Below are 13,175 nucleotides of genomic sequence, written 5' to 3' on the forward strand. Positions count from 1 at the left end.
GATAACTACATATGTGTCTCTAGCTATCCAAATATCTATACAGATATCAATTTAATTATTTATACGATGAACGTTAAATAGAGAATTATTATGTTGTTAAATTTTAATGGTACGTGTGTTTTGGTACAGTCGAAATGCACGTTTATTGATTTATTTTGGCCTACAGTTAACCTCACTATTTTTAACGAGCTTATAGTTGATCAACCATCACAATTCTGCAAAAACTATATTTGACCAAAAGGCGCAAGAGAAGTTCTGGATAGTATCAACAATGAGGAACGACGTAATAACCATTAAAAAATTAAGTTTCTACTAGATCTAAGCTTGTAACTTATTTCTGCCATCACAAATAGCATTAAAAATAAATAATTTATGTACATATTTCTTATTATGGAATTTAATAAGATAAAACACTTTGTAAGTTATCTAAATTTGTTATCTTAACCTATTTTCTAATCCAATTTGAAAATATTTGGATATATACTGATTAATAAGAATGATAACGTGAAAAAAAACGCAGATACGATAGTTAAATTTGTATTTAATCTTTTTCAAATACTTTTAAGTACTTGACCAAAAAACATTCCGTGATTCTTGATTAATTAAAAAAATATATAAAAAAAACTTTCGACGTAGATAAAAAGGAAGATGTACATGTACAACAAATGGAAGCAAGAAAGAAGATTCATATAGAGGATGTTTGCTGTAGCCGAACGTATGTCGTACTGATAGTGTTTTCACTAGCTATCATAAGACACACGCGGCTGTGGCGGATATCTGAATTACATCTATATAAATAAGGAACACTTTGACATATTAATTTGTTCTAAGACGTTGTCCGATGCCTAAATGTCACTATTTCCTATCGTTGCAGCTCTTATCATTCAGATTTCGTACATTCATTTTCTTAGTCCATTCATTCATAATAAACTTGGTCTTCCTTTCTTTCTGTTTTGAGCTAACATTGACGTTTTATTTGTTCTTCTTAATACGTTCATTTTTGTGGCTGCTATTTTTCTTTTCTATTCTATTTAGTCATTTAGTTGTTGTTTTTGCTTTGTTTATTATACATCTTATTTATGTATTCTTTCTTTAGCTTGCGTGCCAAGTATTCATCATTCATCATCTCTGTCGCTTGCACATATTACCTAACCTAACCTAACCTAACCTAACCTAACCTAACCTAACCTAACCTAACCTAACCTAACCTAACCTAATCTCACCTAACCTAACCGTTCATTTTTGTGGCTTCTATTTTTTTCTTCTATTCTATTTAGTTATTAAGTTGTTGTTTCTGCTTTGTTTATTATACATTTTATTTGTGTATTCTATCTTTAGTTTGCGTGCCAAGTATTCATCATTCATCATCTCTGTCGCTTGCACATATTACCTAACCTAACCTAACCTAACCTAACCTAACCTAACCTAACCTAACCTAACCTAACCTAACCTAACCTAACCTAACCTAACCTAATCTCACCTAACCTAACCGTTCATTTTTGTGGCTTCTATTTATTTCTTCTATTCTATTTAGTCATTAAGTTGTTGTTTTGCTTTGTTTATTATACATCTTATTGATGTATTCTATCTTTAGTTTGCGTGCCAAGTATTCATCATCTCTGTCACTTTCGCAGATTAACTGATCATGCGCAAACTGAAGGGTGTAATACCAGGTGTCATTGCCAATTCATATCGCCATTTATTTGAATTTATTTTCTCAAGTTGTTGAAATTGTTGTCAATTTTGAAAAGTCTTGGGGATATGCAGCACCCTTATTTGAAGCCTTTGTTGACTACGAACGAAATAGATATATCTACTTAGACAATTATGAGATTTTCTCAAACAGTCAAGTCTTCATCTTCAGAAAACTAGAGAACTGAAGTAAGTTATGTAGAGTGGGTGCATTGTAGTTGGAAAATAGTTGAACGCAGCTAGAATAATCAACATACGGAACGAGACATAAACATATAATATCAACAACGAAGGAGGAAAAAATTTGGATGATGCACTATGATCAATATAAAAATTGAGGCGTGCGCCAACTCGTCTGATACCCTCCATAAAATTTTATCTTCTGTTATAATGTGTCAACTCGTGCTTGTCATGAAGATTAGACAATTCGTGATTAAAGATTATGCAGCTCAGGATTTTGATTTTGAAATGAACCTAACTTACCTCCATCCACCTGCTTTACATCCTTCTACTGAGCAGCACCAAAGAATTTTGTCACTTTTTTGTAATAACTGTTTATTAAATTTGAAATTATTAAAACAAGCAATTTGTTTCCTTGTTGATTTAGCATTAAATCTACTACTAATACCATTTTTGTCATTTAAACCCCAAAACTACCTTATCTGTTTGAAGAATGTGAAACAGCAACGAATTTTACATTTTGCGGCTTTCGGAATAAAAATTTATTTCTCTATTCTATATTATTTAGTACCTACCTAATATTAAAAAGCAATTTAAAGGATTTAGATATTCTAGGTTTTAATTTACTTTACAAAGTGGATCAGGTACTAAATTCCTGGTAATAATCTTATTGAATCCATCACGATTACCGGATTATGTACTCGGTCCACCTTTTTGTTTACCTGAAATATCCTCATCTCAAGGGATAAAAGCACCCTAAAATTGCTAGTTGTCTTTGAAAATGGTTGTGAAGTTTTTCGTAGATACATATTTAGTATTTCTTTACATATATCGTTATTTGTTGTCTTCATAGTTATATCTTATCCTTAATTCACAATTAAATCACAGTTATTGACTGTTTATATCCAAATTGTTTTGTCAGTGTTTATAAATAAAGTGGATTTTGTTTTATATCACAAAATGTGATATAAAAACTTAACAAAATCTCAAGTTTAACTTGATGATCGACAATTTGATTGTAACTTCGAGAGAAAATATATGGTTTAAGCTTTTACAAAAACGAAAGGAATTCCGAGGTTGTTCTATAAAAATCCATCAATATCAGTATGTTGAAGTTTCCTAGAAATTTGAAAGAGATAAAGTACCTCTATAATAAGATTAATGGTTCACTTCTGACAATGTTCTACCGCAATTTAATTGATGGCGAATCTTGATTTGAATATGTTCACGTAGAGAACGACTCGATAACAAATTATATATACCGGGTGAGCGACTAAGAGCTGCCATCGGTTATATCTCAAGAACGGGTTACATTACACTTTTAGAAAAAAAAAATATAACAAAAGAGAAATACCTGAACATTATTTTTAGAATTTTAGGTTCACCACTAGCGATTTTTTTTTAATTTCAAACAATTAAATGGAACTTTGTACTTTGTAGTGATAATTTCAAAACAAAATTTGCCGAAATTTTTTTTACAGCGTGAACGGGATTTGAACCCACAACCGGCGAAATCAGGGGTTTAAGACTTAGTCCGTTCGGCTAACGAATGCAATTAAAGTGATGGGGTATATTAACAGTAATCAATCACTTGCTATTAGTGCAACGGAGAGTTACAAACAAGCTCAAAACTCACAAACCCCCATACAGATGAAATTCATGAAAGCATGTTAAAAAGGTAGACAACAGAAAAGCATTAATGGAATATAGTAAAAATATAGTGAAAAACGTGATTTTCAAGGCAAGTTATATTTGTAGAAGAATTATGGACTTAATCCAAAGGATTAGGTTCTTGGTAGAACGATAACATTAATTCTGAATTTTGTATCTTATTTACCCAGTATATCAATATTTTTATCAAAGGAGTTATGCTAAATATATTGATATTAACCATATAAATAAAATACAAACAATTAACAAAAAGTTGAATTTCTTTTTTAATTTCAAATTCCTAAAATGCCGAACTGTGGAAGAGAGAGAGAAATGCTTTATTGTCAAAAAATTGTTTCAATTTGTAAACAAAAGTTTTGTAAAAACTAAACAACAAACAAAAAAATGACTTAATAATGATACAAATAAAACAAAATTTCAATAAACAGAAGAAAAACACAATGAATAACAAAATTACAGGTAATAGTAATAGGTAATAATTAGTAGATAGCAAAAATTAAACCAGTCTACAGAATGCCCGGAATTAAATCTTATTATTAGAATAGTTTACAGAGTAGAAGGTACTTTCCAGTAAATATTCCCTCAAATTATTATGGAATGCGAAAAAAGATGATACCGATTTGATTTCAATTGGCAAGTGATTGTGCATTTTTTGCATTGTAAAATATTGAGCTCTTAACTAATTCTGAAAGTGGAGTAAGTAGATAAAAGTCGTGCTGTGATTAGATAAGCGTGCAACGATCAATTCCTTGCAGTGAGCTCTCTATTTAGTCCGAGTAAATATCTCTTTCATAGTTCGAAGATTCGCTCAAATTGAGTCGCACCACACGTACCCCAGAAGGGGATGCGACTCAATAAAGGTATAATAAACTGTTAAGGAGGTGGATAAATTCAGTTCTTTGGAAACTGATCTCAGCGTCAAACTCCCATTTAAAGGAATTGTCCACAACAAGCCATAAGAATTTTACAGATTCAATGACGTGGTGGTGTTATTTAAGTTGAAACAGAAAATTAGAATCGCACCATGATTTAAGGGTGATTAGGTCACTAGATATTGTCCTATGAAGTGCCGTGAGGTCAGGGTTGTGTTAACTGCAAATAGAAATATTTTACCACTGATGTCCATCTAGACGATGTCGTTTATAAATAGAAAAAACAAAATAGAGCCTAGTACTGAGCCTTGGGACACTTGAGGAATATTAGCCATAAGAATTATTTCTATTGAGTTTCCAGAACTTTTCGTTTGATTCATATGATAATTCGTATTGACGTATCCGCTGTACCTACTGTAGTTGCTTCAATTTCAATAGTTGTAAGTACGGTTAAATATTAAGGAATGAAAATTGGAATCAAGAATTTCAAACTCTTTCAAGAGTTGTTTCACCTATCAGAGGAAACACATATGTGCCCGTGGAAAGTTGACTTTTAAAAAACGACGTAGTCTAGAGGATAATATTTCATGACTTTTGACTTTTTATGTACTCCACCAACTACCTGGCTGTTACAAAATTTATTACTTTTATCGTATCCATTTTAATATTGGAGTTTCATTTTGCAGGATTCTACACATACCTCGGATGATATAGTTTTCTTAATTTAAATATTTGATGAGGTATGAATGGTTTTTGTTTTCAAATCAAAATAAAAAAATTGCAACGATATTTATATTTTTCAATATAGTCATTCGATTAACATACTTTCTTATCGATTTTCTAGATTTTCTAAATTTCAATCTATCTTCTATCCACTTTATGTTTCAATTCACGATGTTCGATTTGGAACATTTCATACATTGTTTCTTTTTGATCCCATAGTGGGTTTCTCTAATCTCAAATTGAGAAATGTGTTTATGGATAGTAACACACCTTTGATTGTATTTCCGCTGAGGTTTTTGCCTCTCATGTCAGTAGGTGTTTTATTTTGAACTAATAGACTAGTTAGTCTTGCACCTCTATCACGAAAAACACCATGTATTTACATAAATACATTTTTGCAAAGGTCGACCTAGTTGATAATGTTAAGTTGATAATGACTAAATCAAATTCATAATTGAAGAGGATCGTCATTGTCATCGAGAGGTTGCGAGGAGGCTATATGTAAAGCACACAACAATTGAAAAACAACAACAAATGTCTTGGGCTTGTTAAGAAGCTTGATATTTGGGTATCTCACGAATTGAAAGAAATTCATTTAACACAAAGAATCAACATTTGCGATATGCACCTTAAACGAAATGAAACCAATGAAGAATCATCACTGGTGTTACAAAAAAAACAGGATGAACCAACGCAAACCACATCGAAAGCTGCAAAACAACAAAAAAGCTCATGCTATCAATTTGGTGAGATTACAGAGCTGTTGTGTTTTTTGAGCTGCTTTCAAGGAACCAAATCATCAATTCTGATGTTTACTGCCAAAAATCGATAAAACTGGATCAAACAATCGAAAAAAATACGGCCAGAATAATCAAATCGGAAGGGTTTAGTGTTCCAACATGATAATTCAATGCCTAAAACATCTTTGGCAACCCGTGGGAACTATTGGAGTTTGGCTGGGAAGTGATGCCACATTCCCCATACAGCCCTAATCTGGCATTATCTGATTACTATTTATTTCGAAGTTTGCAGAATTCTTTGAATGGTCAAACTTTCGCAAATAACGATGATCTTCAATCGCACCTGGTAAGGATCAGAAATTTTATGAGCGCGCTAAAAGCAAAATATGAAATATATAATTGATTAATAACTATTTTTTGTTGAAAAAAAGTTTTATTTTATCCTACAAAACCGAAATTACATTGTCGCCAACACGATTACAATTGCTTTACTTTTTTTAATCATTCTCTCTTTGTTCATTGACGACGCAGTAAGTTCATATAATAGAGTATAGAGTGTGATAAATATAAAATTGGTGTATTGTTAAGTCGTCATTAGAAATATACATTTAAAGCAGCCGTGGCAACAAGGAGCATATGTGAAATTTAATGAGAAGTTACAGTTAATGTGCGAACGGCACAGCTTTGGTTTAATCATTCTAAAAGTGGAGAATTCACGTTGAAGAAGGATAATTTTTCATATGTTTGAAAATCTAACTTTAATTTAAAAGAGACCAAGAATCAATAAGATTTAGCAACAAAAACATAATCATAACTTTATGCCATATCTGTTCCATCTGTATATTTTTCTATTCTGAAATAAAAAGTACATTTTCGTTTTTGTGATATTCACAATGCTTAATTAAATTGAATATATATATATATATATATATATATATATATATATATATATATATATATATATATATATATATATATATACAGTGCTTTTCTGATAAAAGTATCCACCTTTAATAACTTTTGTAATACCGGTATTTAGAAAAAATCCAAAAACACGTCAATTTATGTTGGAAGGGGCAAGCATTATGGCTTATTTAAACTTACTGGCATAGATCTCATTAAACAGGGAAATTATTTCATCTAAATATTGTTCCTCTATTATCTTAAACGCATCTGCACGTAGGACGTTAGGATTAGGAGCTTTTCTCCATATCAACCACAGCAAATAGAATCAAGATTAGTATCATTAAATTGGTTTGTTCAATACCTTTAAAAATACATGTAGTTGTGACGAAGATGTCATTTATCATTACTGGTATATAGTACAGTGCTTTTCAGATAAAAGTATCCACCTTTAATAACTTTTGTAATACTGGTATTTAGAAAAAATCCAAAAACACGTCAATTTATGTTGGAAGGGGCAAGCATTATGGCTTATTTAAACTTACTGGAAAAGCCACCCCCTCACCCCTAGCAGCATCCCCTTTATTTTTTTAAATTACTTGTCATATTTTTTATGTAAAATTTGGATACTTCTCTTTGAGCTGATTTCAAAAATGTATAATACTTGTAGGTTAAAGTGGTTAGTTTATGAGATAAACAATTTTTCTTTTAAGAGCACAAATTTTACTTATTATTTTCTTTCACCTTATTTGCATGTACTAAAATGGGTTGTACAACAGTTCAAACTCTTTAATCTTTTTAACTGTGCTATTTATTCTACTTAAAAAATCCAAACAACAAAAAACTCTACTTTTTATTAAAGTTTGACATTGTCAACTAGAATTTGTAGTCACTATTGATAGTGTAATTTGATACATTATTTATTTTGTTTCTCTGAAATGGTTTACTCTTTGCAAGAAAGAATTGAAATTGTAGGTTTATACTACCAAAATAATAATTGTGCAAGAGCTGCTGCTAGAATATTTAACGAATTACATGACGGAAGACATGCAACTCATAAGTATGTAATTCAACTGATGGAGAAATTTACCACAACAGGGTCTGTTTGCAATAAAGTGCATAAGCGAGAGGGACTCGTAAATAACGAAGCAATCCAAGTGGCAATTTTAGGGCAAGTCAGCTTAGAGGCTCAACAACCCCAATCGTTGTCAACAATAAGTAGAGCGATCGGTGTTTCATCTTCTACAGTTTTCCGAGTTCTACATAAATTCAAGTACCACCCATACAAAGTTAAGTTGGTGCACGAGTTGAATGAAGATGATTTTTATCGTCGTCTAGAGCTTTGCGAATCAATGACGCAAATTATCAATAACAATCCACAATTGTTAAACAATATTTGCTTTTCTGATGAATGCTCATGGTCATTAAATGGCTTAGTAAGTAGGCATAATTGTAGATATTGGGCTGAAAGTGATCCACATATTATGCGTGAATTCCATACACAACATCCCCAAAAGTTAAACGTTTGGTGTGGTATCCTAGGTGACCACATTGTCGGACCTTTCTTCATCAACGGAAATTTAAATGGTGAATCATATCTTGAGTTACTCAGGGAAGGGGTTGACCCACGTATTACAACAATAATAGAAAATGATGATAACCTTTCCGAAGATTTACTGGTATTTCAACAAGACGGAGCTCCCCCACACTATGCTATGCCTGTCGTTGGATAGGTAGAAGGGGGCAGATGATGGAGTGGCCACCTAGGTCACCGGATTTAACACCCCTGGACTTCTTTTTATGGGGGTATTTAAAAACAAAAGTTTATGCTACCCAACCAGAATCTCTGGATGATTTACGAGAGAGGATAGAAAATGAATGTCGACAATTAAATCCAGCCGTATTAAGCAATGTCAGAGAGGCATTTCAAAATAGATTATACCATTGTATGGAAGTGAATGGTACTCATTTTGAACACTTATTGTAACTTCATAATAAATAGCACAGTTAAAAAGATTAAAGAGTTTGAACTGTTGTACAACCCATTTTAGTACAGGCAAATAAGGTGAAAGTAAATAATAAGTAAAATTTGTGCTCTTAAAAGAAAAATTGTTTATCTCATAAACTAACCACTTTAACCGACAAGTATTATACATTTTTGAAATCAGCTCAAAGAGGAGTATCCAAATTTTACATAAAAAATATGACAAGTAATTTAAAAAAATAAAGGGGATGCTGCTAGGGGTGAGGGGGTGGCTTTTCCAGTAAGTTTAAATAAGCCATAATGCTTGCCCCTTCCAACATAAATTGACGTGTTTTTGGATTTTTTCTAAATACCAGTATTACAAAAGTTATTAAAGGTGGATACTTTTATCTGAAAAGCACTGTATATATATATATATATATATATATATATATATATATATATATATATATATATATATATATATACCTTTGTAATTGCGAACTAAAATTACTTAATTGACGCGAAAATTCGAACTATATAATCGTTCATTCGAGTTACTTCGAACTATACGACAATTCATACTGATATAACTTTGAATTTCAATGTAGGAAGCAATTTGCTTTTCGGTATATCGAATGAATTTCTTAAGAGTAGGAAGCATAAAATTGAAATGAAGTGCATTGCAACAAAAAACTTGACTGAAAATTGCATTTCGCTACAGAGGAAATAGTTTTTAGTTTACGAGAATTGTGAACTTAACATAAAAACTTTCATGCACACCTGGTGTATCGAAAGCTATTATAAAAAATGTATTACTTGCGAAATTGAAAAGTTTTTACCTATTAGATTTTTGTTGATATTCAACTATATTTTCGTTATCAAACTTGTAGTAATAAATTCAAGAAACTGTGGTAATCAACCTACTGATCAAGCCCTTCAAACTACTCAATCAAGCCGAAATTACGAATCGACTGTGCTTCCTATGAAGAGGCTCAAAAGAAGTACAAGAAACACATTTTAATATCAAACTTCCGTAAAATATTATTAGTTCACAATAATGTGGAACCCAATAATCTAATCCGAAACCACGGTAAAAAGATATAATACCATGAAAAACTATTTGGGGTTATTTCAGGCATTGGAGTAGAGCAACAAGAAGAGAAATATAAACAAAGGTGATTAGAGAACGGCGGCTTGGATCAGTTCGCCCAACAAGATTTGGTGAGTGGTGGATGCTTTCGAATTTGAAAAGAACTTTACTGAACATAGTTAGATGTTAGGTGGCCTCAAGCCAAGTTTGAAAAGTGTAGCGCAAGGTCAAAGTAGTGTTTGTATTCAAATGATTAAGAAGAACTAAGCTGAGCGATTTATCAGCCTTTCGTTTTTTTTATTGAGAACTTTAGAGATATGTTGGAGGCTTGTCTGAAAAGTTGTTTTCCAACCTAACAAAGAAACAAAATGTCTCCTTCAAATATTTCAAATAATAGTCTCTGCCTTTCTCCTCAAAATAGGCGTTTACGAATGCTATAGCGTCCTCATCTGGTGGAAATTTCTTAACCGCAAAAAAAATTTGATGTGTTGGAACAGGAAAAAGTCATAGGGGGCTAGATCTAGTTAATATTAATAGGGTGAGTGATTTATCAATTCCGAAGAGTAATTCGTATATTGATTCATGCTGACATCTTCAGGTTGAGATCGAAGATTTTTCAAACAACTTCGTACATCGGAGAAAGTGCAATTTTTTTTTCACTTTATCTCAATAATTTCGAAATTAATTATTCTGCACTTGAAAGTTTCAAAGGAAAATATTGAAATTTTCGTAGCAACCATTACTTAACTCTCTACTATAGAAGAATATTTTGTATTCATACCAATGTCATCGATGTAATTAATCATTAACTGAAATAAAAATAAATTTAAATTGCCCAACATCCCTGGTGGGGATCGAACCCACGACCTTTGGATTAGAAGTCCAACGCGCTATCCGCTGCGCTACAGGGACATACATTTTTTTATGATCTCTCCCTTGACAATGAACTTATGTCAATGAGAAAATATTTTGACCATTATTTTTTATTAAAAAGATGATAGCTCACGACCTTTGGGTTAGAAGTGCAAAGCGCTATACGCTGCGCTACAGGAACATACAATTTTTTATGATCTCTCGCTTGACAATGAATTTAAGTCAACGAAAATATATTTTGGCCATTATTTTTTATTAAAAAGATGGTAGCTCACGACCTTTGGGTTAGAAGTGCAAAGCGCTATACGCTGGGCTACAGGAACATACATTTTTTTATGATCTCTCGCTTGACAATGAATTTATGTCAATGAGAAAATATTTTGGCCACTATTTTTATTAAAAAGATTATAGCTCACGACCTTTGGGTTAGAAGTGCAAAGCGCTATACGCTGCGCTACAGGAACATACAATTTTTTATGATCTCTCGCTGACAATGAATTTATGTCAACGAAAATATATTTTGGCCATTATTTTTTATTAAAAAGATGATAGCTCACGACCTTTGGGTTAGAAGTGCAAAGCGCTATACGCTGCGCTACAGGAACATACAATTTTTTATGATCTCTCGCTTGACAATGAATTTATGTCAACGAAAATATATTTTGGCCATTATTTTTTATTAAAAAGATGATAGCTCACGACCTTTGGGTTAGAAGTGCAAAGCGCTATACGCTGGGCTACAGGAACATACATTTTTTTATGATCTCTCGCTTGACAATGAATTTATGTCAATGAGAAAATATTTTGGCCACTATTTTTATTAAAAAGATGGTAGCTCACGACCTTTGGGATAGAAGTGAAAAGCGCTATACGCTGCGCTACAGAAACATACATTTTTTTATGATCTCTCGCTTGACAATGAACTTATGTCAATGAGAAAATATTTTGGCCACTATTTTTATTAAAAAGATGGTAGCTCATGACCTTTGGGTTAGAAGTGCTAAGCGCTATACGCTGCGCTACAGGAACATACAATTTTTTACGATCTCTCGCTTGACAATGAATTTATGTCAATGAGAAAATATTTTGGCCACTATTTTTATTAATAAGATGGTAGCTCACGACCTTTGGGTTAGAAGTAAAAAGCGCTATACGCTGCGCTACAGGAACATACAATTTTTTATGATCTCTCGCTTGACAAGAATTTATGTCAATGAGAAAATATTTTGGCCACTCTTTTTATTAAAAAGATGGTAGCTCACGACCTTTGGGTTAGAAGTGCAAAGCGCTATCCGCCGCGCTACAGGAACATACAATTTTTTATGATCTCTCGCTTGACAATGAATTTATGTCAATGAGAAAATATTTTGGCCACTATTTTTATTAAAAAGATGGTAACTCACGACCTTTGAGATAGAAGTGAAAAGCGCTATACGCTGCGCTACAGAAACATACATTTTTTTATGATCTCTCGCTTGACAATGAACTTATGTCAATGAGAAAATATTTTGGCCACTATTTTCATTAAAAAGATGGTAGCCCACGACCTTTGGGCTAGAAGTTCAAAGCGCTATACGCTGCGCCACAGGAACATACAATTTTTTATGATCTCTCGCTGACAATGAATTCATGTCAACGAAAACATATTTTGGCCATTATTTTCTATTAAAAAGATGATAGCTCACGACATTTGGGTTAGAAGTGCAAAGCGCTATACGCTGCGCTACAGGAACATACAATTTTTTATGATCTCTCGCTTGACAATGAATTAATATCAACGAAAACATATTTTGGTCATTATTTTTTATTAAAAAGATGATAGCTCACGTAATTGGGTTAGAAGTGCAAAGCGCTATACGCTGCGCTACAGGAACATACAATTTTTTATGATCTCTCGCTGACAATGAATTTATGTCAACGAAAACATATTTTGGCCATTATTTTCTATTAAAAAGATGATAGCTCACGACATTTGGGTTAGAAGTGCAAAGCGCTATACGCTGCGCTACAGGAACATACAATTTTTTATGATCTCTCGCTTGACAATGAATTAATATCAACGAAAACATATTTTGGTCATTATTTTTTATTAAAAAGATGATAGCTCACGTAATTGGGTTAGAAGTGCAAAGCGCTATACGCTGCGCTACAGGAACATACAATTTTTTATGATCACTCGCTGACAATGAATTTATGTCAACGAAAACATATTTTGGCCATTATTTTCTATTAAAAAGATGATAGCTCACGACATTTGGGTTAGAAGTGCAAAGCGCTATACGCTGCGCTACAGGAACATACAATTTTTTATGATCTCTCGCTTGACAATGAATTAATATCAACGAAAACATATTTTGGCCATTATTTTTTATTAAAAAGATGATAGCTCACGTAATTTGGGTTAGAAGTGCAAAGCGCTATTCGCTGCGCTACAGGAACATACAATTTTTTATGATCTCTCGCTT

General features: G+C 32.4%; 1 protein-coding gene and 1 non-coding gene across 3 annotated transcripts in view; one reads left to right on the forward strand and one right to left on the reverse strand.

Moving 5' to 3' along the window:
- Window positions 1-13,175, forward strand: part of LOC130441048 (syntaxin-binding protein 5) — a 263,671-nt gene that overhangs the window by 144,192 nt on the left and 106,304 nt on the right. The gene's annotated exons all lie outside the window — the stretch shown is intronic.
- On the reverse strand, window positions 10,677-10,749 carry Trnar-ucu (transfer RNA arginine (anticodon UCU)). Its single transcript has one exon. It is a non-coding gene; the product is annotated as a tRNA-Arg (tRNA).

This window comes from Diorhabda sublineata, chromosome 3 (assembly GCF_026230105.1).
Source record: "Diorhabda sublineata isolate icDioSubl1.1 chromosome 3, icDioSubl1.1, whole genome shotgun sequence".
NCBI classification, from domain to species: Eukaryota; Metazoa; Arthropoda; class Insecta; order Coleoptera; family Chrysomelidae; genus Diorhabda; species Diorhabda sublineata.